Source organism: Salvia hispanica, chromosome 2 (assembly GCF_029641045.1).
Source record: "Salvia hispanica isolate PSC_SH4W2 chromosome 2, Shi_PSC_v1, whole genome shotgun sequence".
NCBI classification, from domain to species: Eukaryota; Viridiplantae; Streptophyta; class Magnoliopsida; order Lamiales; family Lamiaceae; genus Salvia; species Salvia hispanica.
In genome coordinates this window covers 27062072-27084545 of record NC_142693.1, presented here as the reverse complement: position 1 = coordinate 27084545, position 22474 = coordinate 27062072, and the positions used below count along the sequence as shown (strand labels likewise).

Below are 22474 nucleotides of genomic sequence, written 5' to 3'. Positions count from 1 at the left end.
ATCAGACGCCCAATGCACAAGCCATTGCACCTGCGGAACACCATCAACTAACACCGTGCGTTCCTCAACAGCCCGAACCGGTGTGTCAAGCGGGCGACCTTGTAACAATTCTGGTGGTAAGGCGACTGCCGTTCCAGAGGACGGCGAGCTGATAAAAGGCTTAAGCAACGAAACGTGGAAGACATCATGAGTGCGGCTTTCCACGGGAAGCTGAAGTCGGTAGGCCACTTTGCCGATCCTCTCCGTAATCTGAAATGGTCCATAGTACCGACGTCCCAACTTGGCAGAAATCGGCTTCCCCACAGAATGTTGACGATAAGGTTGAAGGCGAAGCCACACGCAGTCGCCCACCGCGAACTCCACATCCTTACGGTGGCGATTTGCCTGCGTAGCCATAAGAGATTGAGCATGGCGAAGTCGCGTCTTCAACTGCCGCAGTAAGGTCTCGCGCTCCTCCAGCAATTCAGCCACCTCCGCGTTGTGAGAAGGCCGGGAATATGTGGCAAACAAATTGGGCGGTTCACGTCCGTAAAGGGCCTTGTAAGGAGACATGCCAATTCTCACATTAAACGAGCAGTTCATGGCTAATTCTGCCCATGGAAGCAACTGTGACCAACGCTGTGGGCAATCAAATGCATAAGCTCGGAGGTACTGCTCCAAAGCTCGATTAGTGACCTCCGATTGGCCATCCGTTTGAGGGTGATACGCCGTGGTGAATTGCAATTTTGTACCGCTGAGTGAAATTAATTCATCCCAAAAATCACTCATAAATATATAGTCCCTATCGGAGAGAAGCTTCTTTGGAAATCCATGAAGTTTGACCACCGTGTCCACGAACAAGCGGGCTACCCTTGGCGCATCAAAGCCCGGTTTCAAAGCCCCGAAATGGGCATACTTAGACAATCTGTCAACCACCACCATCACCGCCGTGTAACCCTGCGATTTAGGAAGACCGACGATAAAATCCATTGAGGCCGCCTCCCACACCATGTCTGGGATTGGCAACGGTTGGATCAAACCATTTGGCTTGTCTCGGACGTACTTCGTTGCTTGACAGGTCACGCAAGCCGCAACATAAGTATTGACATCGGATCTCATCCCTGCCCAATAGAAGGATCCAGCCACGCGAGCAAGCGTGCGACGAGCGCCGGGGTGGCCAGCCGTCGGGGCGTCGTGGCACTCGGCCAAAATGGCTGGGATAGCGGAAGAGTCTCTGGTGAGGAACATGCGGCGCTTAAAGTGGAGGATCCCATCTTGCACAGAAATGTGCGCCGGAGCGTGACCCTCAGCTACTAACTTCTGCAGCTCGCGTATTTTGCCCAGCGAAGAATTTTCATGCCGGATCGTGTCAATGATCGTGGCTGCCGGCCGTGTGAATAAGGCGAGGAGGCTCGGGTCGCCTACATGCAGCTCGTCCACCTGACGAGATAGAGCATCAGCAACTTTATTAGATGCCCCAGATTTGTACTCTATTCGAAATTTGAAGCCCATCAATTTTCGCAGGTAAAACTGTTGATCGGGTGTCTGGACCACTTGCGATAGTAAATCCTTCAAGCTGCGTTGATCACTTCTGATGATAAATTCCCGCCCCAACAAATACTGTCTCCATTTCTGAACTGCCTCAACAATGGCATAGAGTTCCTTATGATATGTCGAAGCCAAACGACGGCGCGGACCCAACTTCTTACTAAAATAGGCGAGAGGGTGATTCTCCTGAAGTAACACGGCGCCAATGCCGAGGTCAGAAGCATCGGTTTCTATGACAAAGGGAAGCTCAAAATTGGGCAGCCTTAGCACCGGTGCCGAACACATGGCCTCCTTTAGTGCGGCGAAGCTCTGCGAAGCTGAGTCGGTCCAAGAGAAGGCATATTTCTTCAAGAGTTCAGTGAGAGGTGAGGCGATAATGGAGTAGTTCTTGACAAATCTGCGGTAATAGCCTGTGAGGCCAAGGAATCCCCGGAGTTGTTTCACATTAGAAGGCGTTGGCCACGCCTTCATGGCCTCTAATTTCGCTGGATCGGCAAGGAGCTGGCCGGCCGAGATAATGTGGCCTAGGTAGTCAATAGTCCGGACCCCAAAAGCACATTTGGACCTCTTGATGAAAAAGGTGTTATCTTGGAGGATTTTCAGAACCTGGCGGAGGTGGAGCTTATGATCGTCTGCCGAAGCGCTATACACCAGAATGTCGTCAAAGAAAACGATCACGAAGCGTCGCAAGAATGGCTGAAATAGGTTGTTCATGGCGGCTTGAAATGTCGACGGGGCGTTAGTCAGCCCGAATGGCATGACGAGGAATTCATAATGACCATCATGGGTGCGAAAAGCCGTTTTGTGGACATCGTCCGCGTGCATCCGGATTTGGTGATAGCCGGAGCGCAAATCCAATTTAGAAAATACCCGCGCTGCATGGAGTTCATCAAAAAGTTCATCTGCAGTAGGAATAGGAAAGTGGTCGGGTGTGGTTGTCGCGTTTAAAGCCCTGTAGTCGACACAAAAGCGAAAAGTGCCATCTTTTTTGCGGACCAAGAGTACCGGTGATGAGAAGGGACTTGTGCTGGGTTGTATCACCCCATGTTTAAGCATCTCAAGAATCTGCCGTTCGATCTCCGTTTTCTGGAAATAGGGGTAGCGATAAGGTCGAACATTAACAGGTTTTGTCCCTGCCGGCATATGGATCCGATGGTCCCATTGGCGAGTTGGTGGCAACTCCGACGGAAGATCAAAAACTGATGTGAAGTCAGAAAGGATGGCGTCCAAATCTGGGTCAGCCTCGGCGGAACCCGAGGTCGGGGTCGAGGTTTCAGGATGTACCGGCACTAGTTCAAAGATGTCTGCCTCGGTCTCTGTGCCCATGAGAGAAAACAAATTGTTATAAGAGATTGGGCGTGGGGGTGCATCTTCCCCTCGCAAAAACACTGGCTGATTATTCCAATCAAACTGCATAGTGAGATTCCGGTAGTTCTTTGTGATATCGCCAAAATCCTGCAGCCATTGCATTCCCAAAATAATATCCGGGCCCTTGACTTGGAGAATGAATAAGTCGATCTCAAACTGGTGTCCCTGCAATGTAATAGGGGTGTTAAGACATGAGAAGGCACATTTTAATGATGCCCCATCACCAACAAACACTCGAAACGGAGCAATAGCATTGACTGGAAGACTTAGCTTTTCCGCGACGGCGGGTTGAATAAAGTTGTGGGTACTGCCGCCGTCGATCAGTATAGACACCGAAGAGTCATTAATTCGTCCGTGCAAGCGAATAGAACGAGGCTTGATCTTAGGACATAAGACGAGAACTCGTGAGACATCACCACAAATTGCCATATTCTCACCATCATCCTCCATGTTTGTATCGTCGTACACTGGGATCTCTTCGTCTCCATCATCTACACCCATCAGTGCATAAAATTTCTTAGCACAGACATGAGCTCGAGAGTATTTCTCCGGGCACCACCAACAGAGGCCCTGTCGAGTCCGTTCCGCACGTTCCGCCGCTGATATACGGACCACAGGATAGTCGCGCAGGGGCTGCCCTTCGCGCTGGGGTCGCTGGTCTGGTGGACCTTCTCGTTTGGCGACTGGCCCACCCGGAGTGGCTGAGTGGTTGTTGCGAGAAGACCATGACTGTCTTGGTGCATATGGTGGGTCCGCGACGGACTGACACACTGCCAGCTGCTGAGCCAAGGCGAAGGCGTCTTGGAGTGTGGCCGGTCGTCTCGTGAGAAGCTCCTGTTTGAGGGATGGCTTGAGGCCGGCTATAAATAACGATGTGAGGGTCGAATCACCCACATTGAAGCATTGATTCAAACTCCGTCTGGTATGCCTCCACCGTCGATGTTTGTCTGAGTGTAGCGAGACGCCCGGCATAATCCTCATAAAGATCGGGGTCGAATCGATTTTTTTAACTGCCAATAAGAAGGCGTCCCAGGTCTTGGTGGGTGTGTTGTCCTCCCAATAAGATAACCATTCCTCAGCCGCCTCGTCAAATAAAAACGATGTCAAGTAAAGTCTGTCCTGTAAAGGTGTGAAACTGTGGTTGTAATATTTTTGTATCTTGCGAATCCATTTAACCACATGTTCTCCGGTAAAGCGCGGCGCGCCTGTGGTCAATTTGGGTTGGTTATCTGGGTCGAAGTCGACGGGCTTCGTGGTGATGGACGGCGGAAGGGTCCAGCCGCGTGTGGTCGGGGCAGCAATCATGGCAATAGGTTGCGCCGCCTGCCTAGTGCGTAAGGACGCTGCTAAGTTAGTCAGCGAGTCATCAATATTCCGATTCGTGATGGTCTGTTGACGAGAAAAGGCCTCCTACTCGTGTTTGTGGGCCATCATCTTCTTTTCATATTTGGCTTGGTGCATCTGCATATCGTGAAGCATCTGACCGATTTCTTGGGTAGTATATTCATGTGGTCGCGACGATTCCTCCTCGTCGTCATAATAATCTGAAGGCATGGTCCGAAAGGTTGAACACGCCGGGGGAAGAGTGGCTCAAGAAAGCACCAGATGATAGGATCCGATTATCCTATCGATTGAGAGAGCACGCAAAATTGAAGATTGATTGATGAACCCTAGTTTTGATGTAGGGTTTAACGATCCGCTCGGTCGGATAAAGCAAGATATTCTTCTCTGTTTTTGCCAAGTTCCAACTTTAAAGATTTTATGGCTGACAGAATTTCTTTTTGAGAATTATCAGCATGAGTTTCTGTTGCCATGGTTGAATGTGAGGGAGAGCGGCAGACAAAGATTTAAGAGAATAAATAAATAAAACACACGCGAGTTTGATTCTTATATATTCAAAGCTTGTCTTTTAAGTTTAACAATGAGGCCTTTATACATAGGGGAAATCCTAACTTATGGAAAATAAAATTTAAAGGAAATAACTGAAAGGAAAACCTAATTTGATAGAAGGAAAAATATTTACTCTATTTTTCCATCTACTAATTCTATTAACTAGGAAATAAATATGAAAAAAAATATAACTTGCTTCTTAACTTCCAATAATGCATCAATATTTTAGGTAATTGTATATGAGTTATATCTTCTGTGTGGAGATTTCACGAAAAATTGGAAAGATTTGATTACTTTAGTTAAATTAAATTAAGATGTCAAGAAAAAGTTAGGAAGATTGCTTACTTTAGATATCGAGATCAAATTTTTAATCCTGTCCCAAACAGGCCCATGTAGGATAGTTATAAACTCAATCCTGTCAACCTCTTGACTTGTTGGCCCATTGGTCCCTGTCTATCGCCAGACCCGTAGAGAAATCACATGTCATTCAAAAAAAAAACATAAGTTCATTATATTAGAGGCCCAATAGTAAGCCCATTAAAAATAAAAACACTAGAATTATATACGGGCGTTAAAAGAAAATTTTGTACTTACCCTAAGTTCGAAGATTGAAAATCGGGAATACATGATCTGGAATCGGGTATACCTGATACGCGAGAACTATTTTCATGGTCCGGTTCCCTCATCTATTTTCAACATGTCCAATTTAGATCAAGTCTTGAATTTTCAGTTTTTTTTTAAAAAAAATTGAACTTTATATATTCAGGTCGTTGTAGTTCATTTTATTCGCACCTCTCATTCTATCGAGTACATATTTCTTTACAGACCTCTCTCTCTCTCTAGATAAAATGAATCCCGATAGCGGTTCCCCGAACACTGGCGAATCCCAATAACCCCCGTGCGGGACGCAATACCCTAGCGGCGGCGGCGGTGGATGGGGCATCGGCGACGAGGTTTAATGACACGGGTTTTAATGCAAAATTGGTAAAGTAAAAGAGAGATTCCTTAAAAAATGATAGTTTTTATTCTTAGGGACGAACCAAAAATGAAAAAATTTCTATTTTTCGGGAATGAAAAAAATATATGTTGAAAATAAATAATGTTAATATAATGGAATTATTTATAAACTGACTATTGTAATTTGTAGGGAAGAACTAGTGTCCTCCACCTTTAAAATTATAAGAACATTCTGACTCTAAAGAGGAAAGTATTTAGGACAATGTTATACATTTTCTAATTTTAAAAAGGGATTTTACCTCTCTATCAATAGAAAGATAAAATCTTATAGTTTTCATATTTTCCTTCTGTTAAAAAATATCATTCTATTAAGTAAAGACTTAATTAATTGAGCCCTCTGCCTAAGTCAAAATAAACCATACCTCTATATAATCGAGGTCCATTTAATTTGTTTCCACATATTTTCCACAATATTCCACCTCCATTTAACGCAAGAGAAATCAATGCAGTTTTTTCGCAATAAATTCATGAGCTCACTTGAATTTTTTTCCATCACAATTCTTTCTTATATAAAATCATTACTTTGCTCATACTGTATATAATTTCGAATGTATCATATTTTTGTCAAATCAATAACGACTATATGCTTACATGTTACTACTATATATGATATATCTGTGAAATTGTGTTTTAAGAATGTAAACAATTTATGAAATATCTCTTTCATATGTAGTGTATTTATTTATTATACATGGAATCTAAAGAAACTTTCCATATAATTTAATGTTTCCATTGTTTATATATCTAGTCAGAAACATGACTATATGTATTTTCCACTTGTCAAATCTCTATTAGTGGGGCATACCAAAAAGGATTGACAACTTGGTGAGGATTGACTACTAAATTTTTACTCCTCACTAAGAGTGTTTTTATTTTTCAAAAAAGGAACAAACTATATGCCCAAAATTAACAAGCCACACATATTTTGAAGGAGAATATATTTTCCAAATAGACTGGCCCGAGCCAAGAAGTTATAATCCTCCGTTTTTTCTAGAAATTCTTTTCTTTTTGGTTTGTTTCCTAAAAATAGAAACTTTCCATTTTTAAAAATGGACACCACAATCTACTAACACTAATTCTATTATGTTTTTCTCTTTCTCTCTCTTATGGTATATATGTTTTATTCTCCGTTATGTATCATATAAATTAGAGTTCAATAGTTTGATTTGAAATATACAATTAATTTTATAAAACTACTATAGTGAAATTGTGTTTTAAGAATGTAAACAATTTCAGAAATATTTTCCTTTTTCGAGCCGTTTCACGTCTCATTAAGAGTGTTTTTATTTTTCAAAAAAGGAACAAACTATATGCCCAAAATTAACAAACCACACATATTTTGACGGAGAATATATTTTCCAAATAGACTGGCCCGAGCCAAGAAGTTATAATCCTCCGTTTTTTCTAGAAATTCTTTTCTTTTTGGTTTGTTTCCTAAAAATAGAAACTTTCCATTTTAAAAATGGACTCCATATTCTACTAACACTAATTCTATTATGTTTTTCTCTTTCTCTCTTACTTTACATATCTTATAAATTAGAGTTGCATAGTTTGATTTGAAATAAATAATTAATTTTATAATACTACTGTAGTCCAAGAATGATTGATCTATAGTGGGAGGAGTTTACCTAGTCGTCCACAAACCAAAATGTCCTCATGACTATGATTATGGTCCTATATTATTTATACTTCCACATTGTTGACGTGTTTAATTTTAAATTTTTAATTTTTTGGACACGTTATTAGATTTTCTCCGCAAATCCGCATGAATATGATTGCGGTTTGATCACACAATTTGATTTCGAATTCTAAGTACGTGATTAAAGAAGACAGACTAAGCATATGGATGTTGCAAAATGATAATTTTTATTATTATTACTTTAAAAGCGAATCTAGGCTACCTCCATGGAATAAAGATGGGACACACATTTTAGGTGAATATATAGAGAGAGCTGAAATCCTGTGTACCCTCTACACATTATGTCACGACCGCCCTTTAGGGTTAATAAATACGAGTGGTCGCGACTTAAAGAAATTTAAACAGACAAGAATAAGACTAGGGTTTTCATTAAAAGTTTTACCGATAATAAGTATTCAAAAAGAAACGACAAGAGTTTGACATTATCCAAAAATAAGTCTTAATTTCTCAAAGATAAACGGGCTCAAAGTTAAACTAGAAATGAGTAAAAGTAAATTCCAGCGGAAGCGTTCAAGAGGAGTGGCGTCGTGTATGAAGACACTACGTCACCCAATGTTTAATGTTAAGCAATTAAGATTCAAATTTTATTTGTGCTCAACACCAGCAAGTGCTCGTCGCCGCTCAACCTGCACATAAGGAAAACACATGCAGGGCTGAGTACTATAAAAATACTCAGTGGACTATGCCGAAAACAAGTTATAAAAATAATATTTATCATGCCAATAAGTAGCCATCGGGGTTTTAATTTTGAAAGGGGCCCGAGGAACTAAAATCATTTCCATTGTCAAAAGTCGACTGATCAGTCATTTTCCCATAGACGTTTACCATATCTGCTCATACATGGCTTGGAATGTGGCCACAAACCAAGCCACTAGACCGGCCAACCCGTACGCTGACACACGGTCTACCATAGGTGTACACTAATCCAAGTAGAGCTTGCGGCCCTACAAGGACCCGAATTCGTTTTAAATAATAAATGGCAAATGCCATTCCAGATAGGCACGTTAAAATTTAACAAGGCATGATAAACAAAACATTCACTTCCATATAAAAACATTTAGGACAATGTCCTTATTTAAAGAAAAGCCCACCTCGCTTGCTTAATCCGAAATTTTATTCTTCCCCTTCGATCACGATTTACTTGCGAAGAATCACCTTTAGAAATTAAAATTGCCCATACATCAACTCAAGGAATCAAGCAATAAAGAAGATGCATGCATCCTAAGGCCTCAATTATTCAATCGATACGATTATGAATCTTTCCCAATTAGAACTTGATCTTTTCGATTAAATTCCATCCGCTCATGCCCCAACAAATTTTATTAAAACAACCCAAAGATCGAAACACCATATAGTCCAAATAAATGTCTAACACCCTCAGCCCAAGAATTTGCCAAGCCTTAAGTGATTGGCCCAAAACGATTTAATCAACCAAAACTCCCATAATTTTACCAACAAAACAAAGTGGAAGAATTTTTAAATAGTCCACAGAAAAACAAAAGAAAGAATACTCCCTTCCCGATTACACGGACAAGTAGCCTACTACCATATTCCACATTAACTAATACTTAAATATTAAAGTAATAGTAAAATGAAAACAAAGAAAATATACACGTACTCCATTTCCATACCCCTTTACAGAAAAAAAATAAAAGAAACCAATTACTCACTTTCTTCCCAAAATACACGTACTGCCTTCAATTCCATTTAGAAAGAAAATACCGATTAATAATAAAAGTTTTAAAACAGCAGCATCAATTTCCTCTTTCAAAATAAAGTGAAAAGAACTTAGCAAAGAAACAAAATATATTTTCTTCTCCAGAAACAGCACACGTATACCCCTTTCAAAAAAAACACAACCAATTCAATAAAAAGCACACAAAAGTTTCCTTTTCTACTGTATTTCATCAAAACAGAACACACCCACAATTCCAACTCTCTCTCTTCGATTTCCTTCCCCCAAAAGAACAGATTGAATTAAATCAGACTCCTAAAGCAAAAATCCGCCGGCTTCAATCCGCTGCCCGCATCCACCGCCGTCGCTCGGCGCCGCAGCAGCTGCTGCGTCGCCGCTCCGACGGCATCGATCTCGCCCCCGTTTCACCCCGAAGAATCCGCAGGTAAGTTTTAAATTTTATTTCGTGAATTAAATTTTGATTCTTTAGTTAGTATGCTCCAGTTTAATTCAATTTTGAGTTCCAATTGATGCAACAAAGTGATAGACTTGATGTTTGGAAAATTTTAGAGAAACGAGAGAGGTTTATACCTTCTCTGAATGAATCGGATTAGGCAAAAGATTGAAGCTTCTGGTTCTCCCCCTTTCTGGATTTGGTTCCAAATTTCTGTCAGAAAAAATGGTTCCGATTGAAAACGTGAATTACCTTATGAAGAAAAACAGGGGAGGAACAGGGAAGGATGTTTACCGTGGTGAAATTTAGATTTGGTGACGAAAGAAGATGAACTCCTCCCCTCCGCCGTTCTGGTGATTCAAAGGTGAGAAAAGAGTGGCTGCGAATTTGTGTGAGAAAGAGAGATTAGGGTATGGGGTTTATATAACCGTGTATTGAGAATGATTTGATGATTGATTTCAATTGATTGTTGTTTAAATTTTGGAAAGATTTCCTTGCAGAATGCCAAGGAGAAGCGTGGTGCAGGAGAAAGGAGATTTGGCAATATTATTTGCTGAAAGGAATAAAATACTTCCTTCTGCAACGACGGAATGAATTTTGGAAGAGATATTTCGCAGAATAAAGAGGGAGGAGAAGAGAGGGAAAGTCTTGGTGACCAAGACAAGGAATAGGGTTTTAATTAGAATTAATTTGGGCTTCAAGCACTGATATATATATTTTTTTTTATTTAAATTGTGTAGCCCGTAATTTATTCTTTTATAAGATCGGACTTATTTATTTAATTTATCGGATCCAACACGGAATTGAGTCCAATAAATAATCCTCAAGGAAAGGATTTAATTAAATTCACAATTGTGATTTTACCACCACAATTCTCGAGCTCTCATAATCATATTATCAATTATCCGAAAATCATTAAATTCACCGCACATGCATTATTCAAAATAGCCATGTCACATATTCACATATCCAACGAAGTTGACTCAGTCAATCCATAATCATAACTCCGAACCAAGTTAGGTCTCAAAGATATCACATAACAAATTCCACTTGTCATTTAATTAACGGACTCCACATCATTAAAAGAAATAAATGCAAGCACTTTAGGGTTCGAAAATTAGGGTTCAAAAAGTGGGGCGTTACACATTACTACTTTCAAAATCAAGGGTTGATTAATCATTCTCATCTCTACCTTCTTATAACATCACTCTTACTTCTTCAAGGGTTGATTAATTGTAGCTCAGCCAACTCAGATTTCAACACTGATCGTTCTTCACTTACTGCCTTCAAATCTCAAATCTCTTCCAATCCCTATAATATACTGACCAAAAATTGGAGCAGTGAAGTGAAGCAGTGTTTGTAGTTGGATCGGAGTTACTTGTGATTCTCGCCATCACAGGGTGACTCAGTTGAATATATCATTCATGGGTCTTGTAGGAACCATTCCACCTGAAATCAGAAATCTTTCTTTTCTCGTTTCTCTAGATGTGAGCGAGAACTCTTTTCATGGTCCTATCCCCACTTCTATTTTCAACATGTCAACTTTAGAAGTTTTGAATTTGAAAAATACTAGTTTGTCCAGTAGTCTACCTCTTGATATGTGCAAACAAAACCTGCATAGACTAAAGAGACTTCGCATTTCTTACATCAACTTGTTTGGGGAAATACCATCGAGTTTGGAGCAGTGTTCGCAGATTGAGTATCTCTCTTTGTTCAGCAACAACTTCAGTGGACAAGTGCCTACGCAAATTGGGAACTTGACATTGCTTCAAGAATTATATTTGGGTACCAACAATTTAAGTGGTAAGATCTTATGATACGGACTTAACCGTATCTAACAGCGACGACAGCCGGAGCTCACCACCTCCTCAGTCTTCGCCTCATCTTCAGCAGCCGGCGACGAACCTTAGACGGTCACAAAGGCAGCGAACAGCAAATAGAAGATATGGCAAGTAGATTTAAGTTAGGTATTCATTAGTATTTTTGTTCAGTTTATTATTTTGGTATATTTTGTTTCCTTTACTAAATAGAGCAGGGCCTATAAATAAGCCTAGTTCTCTTCATAATAAAACAAGAAGGAATTAGAATTAAATTTCTCTTCTTTCTCTCTGGCTCGCTTTCACAAACCTTAGTCCTACTTACGTCGATCTCTCTTTTCAATCAAACGAGTGCTAGTTCCGATACTTGAGGGTATCAATTGGTGCTTTCATAGAGTATTAATTTGAGTCTCATTTCTAGGAGTATTAATTTTATAACAGCTGCATTAAATAATATTTTAATAAACTTCATATTATTTTATTCTTTTAAAAAAAACTTAGACTCGTTTTTAGTACTCCCTCCGTCCTTGAAAACTTGTCACCTATTTCCTTTTTTCGTCCGTCCCTAAAAATTTGTCACCTTTCACTTTTACCATTTTTGGTAATGGACCCTACATTCCACTCACTCATTCACACTCACATTTTATTATAAAACTAATATATAAAAGTAGAACCCACATGCCACCAACTTTTTCAACCCACTTTCTGTTACATTTCTTAAAATTCATGCCGGGTCAAATGGTGACGAGGGACGGAGGGAGTATTAATTTTGTAACGGTTGCATTAAATAATATTTTAATAAACTTCATATTCACCCGTTCTTTAAAAATAGACCACATTTGCCATTTAAGGATGTCGCTAAAAAATAGAACAAAATTTTTTAAGAATTAGTTCGATTGAATATGCTAAACAATGGAACTTCATACAGAGTACTATTTTGTCGGCGATAATTAAGGAATTTAATAAAAGAACATTGTTTGCACAATTTATGATGCAAACCTAGTTTATGGTTTGAATTATGAAAAATTACTACAAAATGTAACTTCGTGCTTCAAAAAAATTGACAGTGAAATGGTGGTTGGTGTATTTTGAAATTCGAAAATGGAATGGTTATTTATTTTAAATTTTCCAATGTTTTACTCATCAATTTTCCAGTACTACAGATTTTGCTTTTCAAAGTAAAGAACATATTTGCATAATACATAGTATATTAGAAGTAAAGGTCAAAGGAAATAGAAAACACGACTAAAACACAAGCAATAGTTCCGAATCAAACACTAGAAAATCACACAATTCTCTTTATGGCTTTCCATCAAGTTCCCCTGCGTGCTGGTGCAGCCCGGTTCCGTTTCTTCTTCGTATTATATTTATAGCCAACTCCGAAAAAGAATTCCACTAACCATCTTGACCTTCCACTTCTTATAATCATGTAACCAATCCCAATCCCAACTATGAATCCACTTCCATATCCCATCACAACACTTCGCCAACCAAATCCATCTATGAATTCATATTCATCATCATCTTCTTCTACAGACTGCATCGATTTTCCTTCATCCTCTTTGCATTTTCTCGTCAACGGAAGTCCACACAATCCCAAGTTTCCTATATATGAATCATTCTCAAATGTGGAGAACTGGTTAGATCGCGGTATTTGCCGAACAAGATTGTTTATTAAAAGGTTTAATTTCGCAAGAAATGTCAACCTTGTCAATTTATCTGGGATTTCGCCATCCAGTTTGTTTGTTGACAGATCTAGCGATTCAAGTTGGTTCATGTTTCCAAGAGACGAAGGTATATGTCCTGTGAGGCTATTGTGGGATAGGTTCAAATATTTGAGAATCTTAAGATTTCCTATGGAAGGTGGGAATAGTCCCGGAGAAACTATTGGAGGATAAGTCGATTGTTGTGAAGGTTTCCAATAGTCTATTCAACAACTGATCCTGACCTTTCAAGGTGACTATCATATCCACAAAACTTAGATACTCGTCGTCTACTTGTTTTTCTTTGTCGTGGGAACTCTCTGTGTCATCTCTTTGCTTTTCGTCTATCATTGCTATGAAATTCTTGAAATATCTTTCAGGTAGAGAGCCTATAAATGCGTTATGAGATATATCTAGAACTTGTAACATAGGAAATGGAAGTTTCACTGGTGAAGGAAGTGATAAGTTGCCATCAAACTTGTTAGACTTCAACACTAGCACTTTAAGCTTGGGAAGGCGTTCCATCCAAAAGGGAAATTCATCTTGTATTCTATTATTTCCAATATCGAGACCCCTTAGACGTCGGCAATTGATTAAGGATTTAGGTAAACGTCCGTGGAATCTGTTAGTACCCAAATTGAAGGAAATGAGACTACAATTCTTAGAAAAGTTGGATGGAATGAGGCCACTAAATTGATTTCTTATAGATGAAAGACTGGTCGATGAACTGCTCAAGTTTCCAATGCACTGTGGCAATCTTCCTTGCAAAGTATTATTTGACAGAAGAAGATAAGCAAGGGATGGCAACTTGCAGAGGGAGAATGGGAGCTCATCATTTAATTTGTTGGAAGAGAGATAAATTTGCACCAGATATGAAAGATTTCCGATTGTGGATGGAATTGGACCTTCAAAAATTTATTTGAAAGATAAAAAGAAGGATATAAATCAAATTTCTTTGTTCGAAAATGCACATGGATGTCATTTTACTCATTCTAAGCACATGGATGTAATCTACATTAGATGTTAACATTGCACGGTAGTGAGTCCAAGAAATATAAGACATTGTTTTCCTCATATGTGTCATGTCATACCCATAGTATTCATGTTAATATCCCGAGGAACGAAATTCGTGTTTTTGCTGGAATGTAGGGAATCACTATAGCAAAATGTTGTAGAAATGACATATTAATATTTTTAGGTATTGATTGAAACATTTAAAATATGTAACTATATAAGATCTCTATAATAAATAATGTTCTAAAAATGACTTAATATTGTAGGTATTATGAGATTTATAAATTCTCATTACACAATATTATGACATCTTGTATGTGAGTAACTATTAGAATGTAGTAGTATTATTTGCCCAACAAGATTATTCAAGATATGTGAGTAACTATTAGAATGTATTATTTGCCCAACAAGATTATTTATAATATGTCAAGTTCAGATGAAGGATGAGAGCTCACCATTTAATTTGTTGAAATAGAGAATCAAGTACTCCAGGTTTGCTAAATTTCCAATGGTGGATGGTATTGGACCTTCAAACCAATAATATTCAAAGATGAGAAGGATGTAAATCAAATTTCTTTACATCTAAAATTGTACATGCATATCATGTTGTGAACTAACACCATTTAAATTGTTGGACATAGCCCGAACTCTCAAGTATAGATTCTCAATTGTGGATAGTACAAGTTGGTGCGAGATGTTGGGAAAAGTTATTCTGAAGCTAATCTTAGATAGAGAATTATAGTACTCCATATAAATTAATTTTAATAATTATTTGCATTATACTTGAAGGGAGTGTTGAAAGATACCAAACCTACACAAGAATCAACTTTGCAAAAGATCTAAACTTGTGAGGGAATATTTATCCAAAAACTGAACTAAGAAGCTTGAAACTAAGAAGCCTCAATCTTTTGTGCTCATTCAATATCTTGAGACTTAACAATATGCAAATGCATGACATTTTACTTAGTAAGATGAGATACTCCTATCACTTAAAGAATTACTTGATAGCAAAAAGTCAGTAAGACTTGTCATGTTCCCAACTTCTTTTGGGATTGATCCGCTGAATTTGTTAAAGCCCAAACGTAACATCTCCAATTTATTCAAACGACCAATCTCTTTGGGAATAGTACCTGTAAAATTAATTTCAATTGGTAAGTGTAATAATCATAACATTGTTAAGTAAACAACATGATTAAAATAGTACGCATTTGGAAACATATAATGTATACATGGATTCGATAAGTGAAGGAAACTTAGTTTATTTCTTAATATAAATAAAAGATTACACCTTTTAGATTGTTGCCATAAATGCGTAATCTCTTAAGGCCTGTGATGTTCCCAATTTGTGCAGGCAGATGTCCCACAAAGTTGTTGAATGACAAGGCAAGAATCTCAAGTTGAGGACATTCACCCAAACTCAGTGGTATCTCTCCCTCCAAAGTATTATTGAATAGCTGAAGTTCTTTGAGTCTTGGAAGGTTGTTGTAGCTGCAAACCTCCTTTGGCAGGTAACCATGAAGAGAGTTTCCACTTAAATTTAGAGAAATAAGAAAAGAAAGATTTCCGATTTCTGGTGGGATGCTGCCTCCGAGTTCCATATCTGAGAGATCCAAATGAGTCACCCTATTATGAGGTGAATCACAAGTAACTCCGAACCATGTACAAACAGAGGTTCTGGCGGTCCAATTTTTTTTCAAAATATTGGAAGGATCTGAAGTGATGAGGGATTTAAAAGCAAGAAGAGCAAACTCATCACTATTGATTTGATGAGGATTAGCAAGGTTAAGACAAGAAAACTATAGGAGCAGGGAAAGTAAGAAAAATTGAGAAACTCTCTCCATGTTGTATATGCAGAGTGCTAATTGTAGGGATGTGTGCAAACAACAAGCCTTAGGAGATGCCCTTTTATTCAAAATTAAAATCATATATTCCAAATTCAAGTCCCACTAAAAATGAGTCAAGCTTTTCCGATCAATTTTACTCTCTTCGGCCACTATTAATATCTCCTATTATCATTTTCTGATTTTAAATGTTTTATTTCAATTTTACTATTTTTTAATTAAATTTTACATTTCACTAATTCATTTCACTCTAAATCTTTTTAAAAAACTGATAGTATATAAAAAATGGAAGTCATATTAGTACTAATTTTTATACTCACTTTCATATGCATTTTTAAAGTCTATGTCGAATAAAAATACCAATACTATTTATTTATTGAGAGCGGCGGATCCAGGTGGGGTCAGGCGGGATCGGCCGACCCCACCACCGGCCACGGAGTGCCACCAGGAAGCTACTTTCTTCCGCCTCCGACCCTACGGCATCCGTGACTCCGCCCCCACCTCACGCAGTGTCGAACGATGTGAGGCAGCTGGAGCATCACGGAAGGGGAGGCTGTTGCGAGAACGGAGGAGTTGGAGGGGAAGAGAAGAGTCCTTGCGTGTTATGTTTTCGAAGAGAGAGAAATGATAATGGAGATGTCATTATTGTTTTTGCTTTTCCCTGTAATTACTCGTGAATTACACTGGAATATACATGCCCACATAATTTGACTAAATTTTAAAGATTAAATATCTTAAATTGTTATCTAATCGTAAAATGGGCTATGAATTTTTTTATATGATCAAAATCAACTTTTCTAAACTAGACACGTACTTATAAAGTAAATATTTCTTAATTTCTTTTAATTTTAGTTTTATAATTTAAATTTCAAACCTTAATATTCATATTCGATTTTTTTAATACTTAAAAGTTTGGAATGTTATTTTTATGTCCTATAAGTGAAGCGTATTCCTTTTTGGAGCTTCCTATTATAAGTGATACATTTCCTTTTATGCCAAAAACAACACGCTGTTTCTCTTTTTTATTTTATTCTCTCTCCTATTGTTTCTCTTTATTTTTTTTCAATCCTACCATAAGCGACTCATATTCTTTTTTACTACGTCTCAAATAAGGTATGTTTTTTTTTGTCAAGACACATTGTTCTCAGTTACTTTATTATCTATTTCCACTTTTATATTTATCTCACCTCACTTTATTCTTTCTCCACATAAACATCTTTTTCTTAAATTCTGTATTCAAAAGAAACGTCTCCCTTATAACGGGATGAAGAAAGTGGGGATAGTTGTTTTAAAATACCTCGCATGAATTATTTAAATTAAAATATACGTTGATAAAAAAGTTATTATTTTAAATATTTACTATCTTGTTCGACCCCACGATATTTAGTTTCTGGATCCGCCATTGTTTATTGATGTATAGAGTCACCTACTTGCTGAGTGGTCGGAGCTAAGAAGACAAAACTGGCGTGAAGGTAAGGAAATATTCCATCTTTTCCTAGTCAATTGTAATGTCAAAATTTTCCAAAATTGTGTTGTCCCATACTCCCATTGGAAAACGCGTGAAGCTTATGTAATCAAGTCCCACTTTTAATTAATTCTCTGTTCCACTTGAACTGTAAATTGGTGTCTCATTAATTGAAAATGAGGGAAGCTTCTCTAATTAATTCTAGAGAAATTAGTCCCTAAAACCATAAACTTTGCATAAAATTTGTATTTTCCATGAACTTTAAAATTGGAATATAATATCACAAACTTTGCACTTTGTTTGGTATTTCCCACTGCATATATTTGACTAACTTACGAAACATTTTTATCATACTTGACACAATTAAATCAACGTGGTTTCAACATGACTTTTTATCCTCCATATTATGAACTTAAACATTGGTTTAAAATATCATAAAACGTATCACAGTTACCTATGTAAAATAAGATTTTGATGAAAATATCTTATTTGAGTGAGTTTGGGAAATATCAAACAATATGCAAAGTTTGTAATATTATAGACCAATTTCAAAATTCATGGGAAATACTAAATTTTAGGTAAAGTTCATAGTTTTAGGGAATAATATCCCACAATTCTATAACCTAACCTTTTTTAACTTATCGATTAAAGTAACAGTCATACAGAGTACTCTTTTTCTACATATTTAGCCGTGGTTCAAGTAAATGAAGTGTGACTTTTATTGTAGGACGGACTAAAATGGAAAAATGTAACTCTTATTGTGGGAGGGAGAGAGTGCATAGAAGACGGAGAAATCCTACAACAAAGAGATTTCATTTTTTCCAGTATTACACTATCGATTTATCAAGCATCTGGAGTGCATAGATTACAACTGCCCTTTGTTCCACATCAATTGTTCCAACACTCCCAATTACACATATCCATTTGTAAACCGAGGTCGATCACACATTTCAATTCCTCCACCGCCCCCTTCTTCAGAAGAATATTCAGCGCCGGCAAGGAGCAGCAACTGCTGCTCCTCAGCAATGCCGGATCCAGCTTCTCGATGAGATTCCGCAGCACGACCACATCGCCGTCGACGGCAACGCAACTTCGTAGCTAATATTCTTCCTGCCGCCGCCCTTGTTCCTGTTAGTGAGATTAATCGAGCAGTGGATGTCTTCGATAACAATAATCGACTTGAAATTTTTTTTGGGAGAATGAAGTTGGGAGAGAAGAAGAGAGAAATGATTTTGAAATTTTTTTTGAAATATCAGCTGCTGTGATCAAAATCGATTAATCCGGTCAAAATTTCACTAGTCCACGATTGACCGCGGAACAAAAAAAAAATGACCGATTCGGCAATGTTTTTATTTGTTTAGTAGTCGTATTTCGAAAAAAATGAACTTTCTTAACCAACTTCGTATTCTAGCCATACGACCAAAATAGTACTTTGCTCTGCAAAAGTAGTAAAACATGACAGGCATACAAAAAAATGGTAGAAGTATTATTGATAGAAAATGAAAACACAAACTACAAACTGTCAGTCTGACTAATTTTTGTAAATGGATCAAAATGGAAAAACATGACTATTGGTTATGTACCAAGGGAGTACTAATTTTCCATAATTTTACCAATCAATTTTTTTTTGGACAGATTTTTTTTTATCAAACACAGAACACATTTTAGCTTAATACTTCAGAGCATATATCATAGATACTAAGCAAAACGACATCACTAGCAATGAAAAAAGTAGAAAGAAATAGAAAACACAACTCAAACATAAGAAGTAGTTCCAAATTAAACACTAGAAAAGCACACAATTACTCTTTGGTCTTCAATCAAGTTCCCCTACGTGTTGGTGTAGCTCTGTTGCGCCTCTTCTTCGTTTTATATTTATATCCAACGCCAAAAAAAATTCCACTAACCATATTGGCCTTCCATTTCTAATAATCATGTAACCAATTCCAATCCCAACTACGAATCCACTTCCATATCCCATCACAACACATCGCCAACCAAATCCATCGATGAATTCATAAGCATCATCACCCTCTTCTTCTACAGACTGCATCAATTCCCTATCATCATCTTTGCATTTTCTTGTAAACGGAAATCCACACACTCCCAAGTTTCCCACATATGAATCATTCTCAAATGTGGAGAACTGATTGGATCGCGGTATTTTCCCAACAAGATTGTTTATTTAAAGGTTTAATTTCGCAAGAAATGTCAACCTTTTCACTCGGAATTTCTCCATCCAATTTATTTGTTGACAAGAGATGAAGGTATATGTCCTGTGATGCTATTGTGTGAATGCTATTGTGTGACAGGTTCAAGTATTTGAGAATCTTAAGATTGCCTATGGAAGGTGGAATATTCCTAGTGAATCTATTGGAAGATAAGTCAATTGTTGTGAAGGTTTCCAATAGTCTCGTAATTAACTGATACTGACCTTTTAAGTTGAGCCTCATCTCCATGTAATTTAGAAACTCATCATCTTCAACTGCTACTGGCTCAATCATTGCATTGAAATTGTTGACATATCTTTGAGGTAGAGGGCCCACAAATTCATTATGCGATACATCAAAAACTTGCAACCTAGGAAATGGAAACTCGGTTCGTGAAGGAAACGACATTTTACCACCAAACTTGTTAAACCTCAACACTAGCACTCGAAGTTGGGATAGGTCTTCCATCCAAAAGGGAAATACATCTTGTATTCTATTATTTCCAGTATTTAGACCCCTTAGATTTCGGCAATTGATCAAGGATTTAGGTAGTCGTCCGTGGAATTTGTTATTACCCAAATTGATGGAAATAAGACTACAATTCTTAGAAAAGGTAGATGGTATGAGGCCACTAAATTGATTCTGGTTTAGATGAAAGATGGTCAAAGATCTGCTGAAGCTCCCAAAGCATCGTGGCAGTCTTCATTCCAAAGTATTATTCGAGAGAAGAAGATAAGAAAGGGATGACAAGTTGCAGATGGAGGATGGGAGCTCATCATTTAATTTGTTGGAAGACAGATATAAGAACTCCAGATTTGATAGATTCCCAATGGTGGATGGTATTGAACCTTCAAACAATTTATTTTAAAGTTAAATAAGGATATAAATCAAAATTCTTTACTTTAAAAATTGTACATGCATATCATGTTGTGAACTAAACTAATACTCCATATTGTAGATAAAACACCATTTAATTTGTGGGGACACATATAGCCATAGCTCATATTGTAATATCCCGAACAATATCCCGAACATCATTTAATTGGACTCCTTGCTTTGGGCTTCTATTATTATTCGGTTGGGCTGCTCTTGTGCTGAGCCCATAAGAATAAGTGTTGGCCCAAATTAAGTCAGGCCCGTTTCTTTGCCAGGGCTGCTAGATGCGCGCCATGTGGCAACTCCACGCGGATCCTGCACCACAGCCGTTAGATGTGAGGTGTGTTTGTTAAGTGAGAGAAGGCCTTAGGTTTCTCTCATTCGATTCATTATCTCTCTTGCTTTCAGAAACCGCCTTCTCTCTCCCTTCTCTCCAAGATTCCGGCGAATCTCGCCAGAGTTCTCCTTCGAGCTTTTTGTTTCACCGATGATTCTCAGTTCCTAAGAGTTCTACCGGTGTAGATTGAGTGTTAGGCAACTTCTTTGGTTTCCTTCTCTAATCTAGGGTTTGGTCTTTTGTCTGTGACCAATCCCGAAGTGCTTGGAGTGTTTTGTAAGGGTTCTTGTGTTCGAGGTGAAGTTTTGAGTTGTTTGTGCTTGTCCGCGTGTGAGAAGGCCGTGGTGATCGTTGAGTGGTGAGATCTAGGGTTCCACTAATCTTTGGTGTGAGTTCGTTCAATGGTGCTCTCCTTTGTGACTTGCTGTGAGGATTGGGGAGGTCTAAGGCCTAATGTAGTCACTGCTGTGCCTGAGCCACTCGTGGCCCGATTCTCTGACTTAGTCTCTTTTGTCTTTGATCCTTCGGGATCATCTTTCTTGTGTGACTAATCTTTCTACTCAGTGTGCATGTGATAAATCAGATGCAGCTAATCAGATGGATGACTTATGTGATAGTTTTGGAATCAAAAGACATAAACATTGCCTTATACCCTACAGCAAAATGGGGTTGCTGAGAGGATGAACAGAACTTTACTTGAAAAAGTGAGATGCATGCTTTCTAAGTCTGGATTGTCAAAAAAGTTTTGGGGTGAGGCTTTATTAACTGTTACTTATTTGGTAAATAGGTCCCCTTCTGTGCCTTTGGTTGGTCAGTATCCTGAATATGTGTTCTATGGAAAGCCTCTTAACTTTTCTCACATAAGGGTTTTTGGTTGTACTGCCTTTGTGCATAATAAGTCTGATAAACTTGCGCCTAGATCTAGGAAAAGGTGTTTTTCTAGGTTACCCTGAGGGTGTCAAAGGGTATAGAGTCTGGCTAAGGGATGAACCTGGGTTCAAGGTCATAATAAGTAGGGATGTAGTCTTCCATGAAGATGAATTCCCCTGCTTAAGATTGACAAGTAGCCCAGATCCTATAGATGTGGACAATGAACCCCTCAATGAGGTGGAGTCCACAGATACACTCACTGGAGTGGAGCATCCTAGTGATGCTCTAAGTGAGGTGGAGCAGCCATTTTGGAACACTTATCCAGTCTATACTCCTAATGAGACACCTGATGAAGGAAATCCAAATGTGATGCATGATAATCCTGCCCAAAATGTTGCTGACAATGTGCCTAATTTGCATGATAGTCCTGTTAGAAATTCTCCTCCTGTTCCTGCTCAGAATGTGATACATAGCCCAAGTGGTATCCAAAATGCTATTGATAATACTAACTTGCAGGATTATGTGTTATCCAGAGATAGAACTAGAAGGGTCAATGTCAATAAACCTTCTAGATATGATGGCTTTGTTGGTTTAGTTACCCTTATAAATTTGTCTTTCAATGTGTATGAATCAGATGGGGATGAGCCCAAACTTATAAGCAAGCTACTAAATCAAAGTTCCGGAGTCAATGGCATAAAGCCATGTTGGAGG

The 22474-nt window shown here is 38.3% G+C and overlaps 2 long non-coding RNA genes and 3 pseudogenes across 2 annotated transcripts; 2 read left to right on the top strand and 3 right to left on the bottom strand.

The window, feature by feature from the left end:
* Positions 1-7895: 7895 nt before the first annotated feature.
* Positions 7896-10058, bottom strand: LOC148931986 (uncharacterized). The gene is made up of 4 exons (XR_016135257.1): positions 9925-10058; positions 9768-9843; positions 8593-8656; positions 7896-8127 (listed from the first exon to the last, which is right to left on the bottom strand). It is a non-coding gene; the product is annotated as an uncharacterized LOC148931986 (long non-coding RNA).
* LOC125197347 (uncharacterized) lies at positions 9303-10412 on the top strand. Its single transcript, XR_016135256.1, has 3 exons — positions 9303-9621; positions 9747-9994; positions 10131-10412. It is a non-coding gene; the product is annotated as an uncharacterized LOC125197347 (long non-coding RNA).
* A 168-nt stretch (positions 10413-10580) lies between these two features.
* On the top strand, positions 10581-11447 carry LOC148931985 (uncharacterized; annotated as a pseudogene).
* Positions 11448-12759: 1312 nt separating this feature from the next.
* LOC125190832 (uncharacterized) lies at positions 12760-16005 on the bottom strand (annotated as a pseudogene).
* Positions 16006-18380: 2375 nt separating this feature from the next.
* LOC148931984 (uncharacterized) lies at positions 18381-20677 on the bottom strand (annotated as a pseudogene).
* Positions 20678-22474: the final 1797 nt, after the last annotated feature.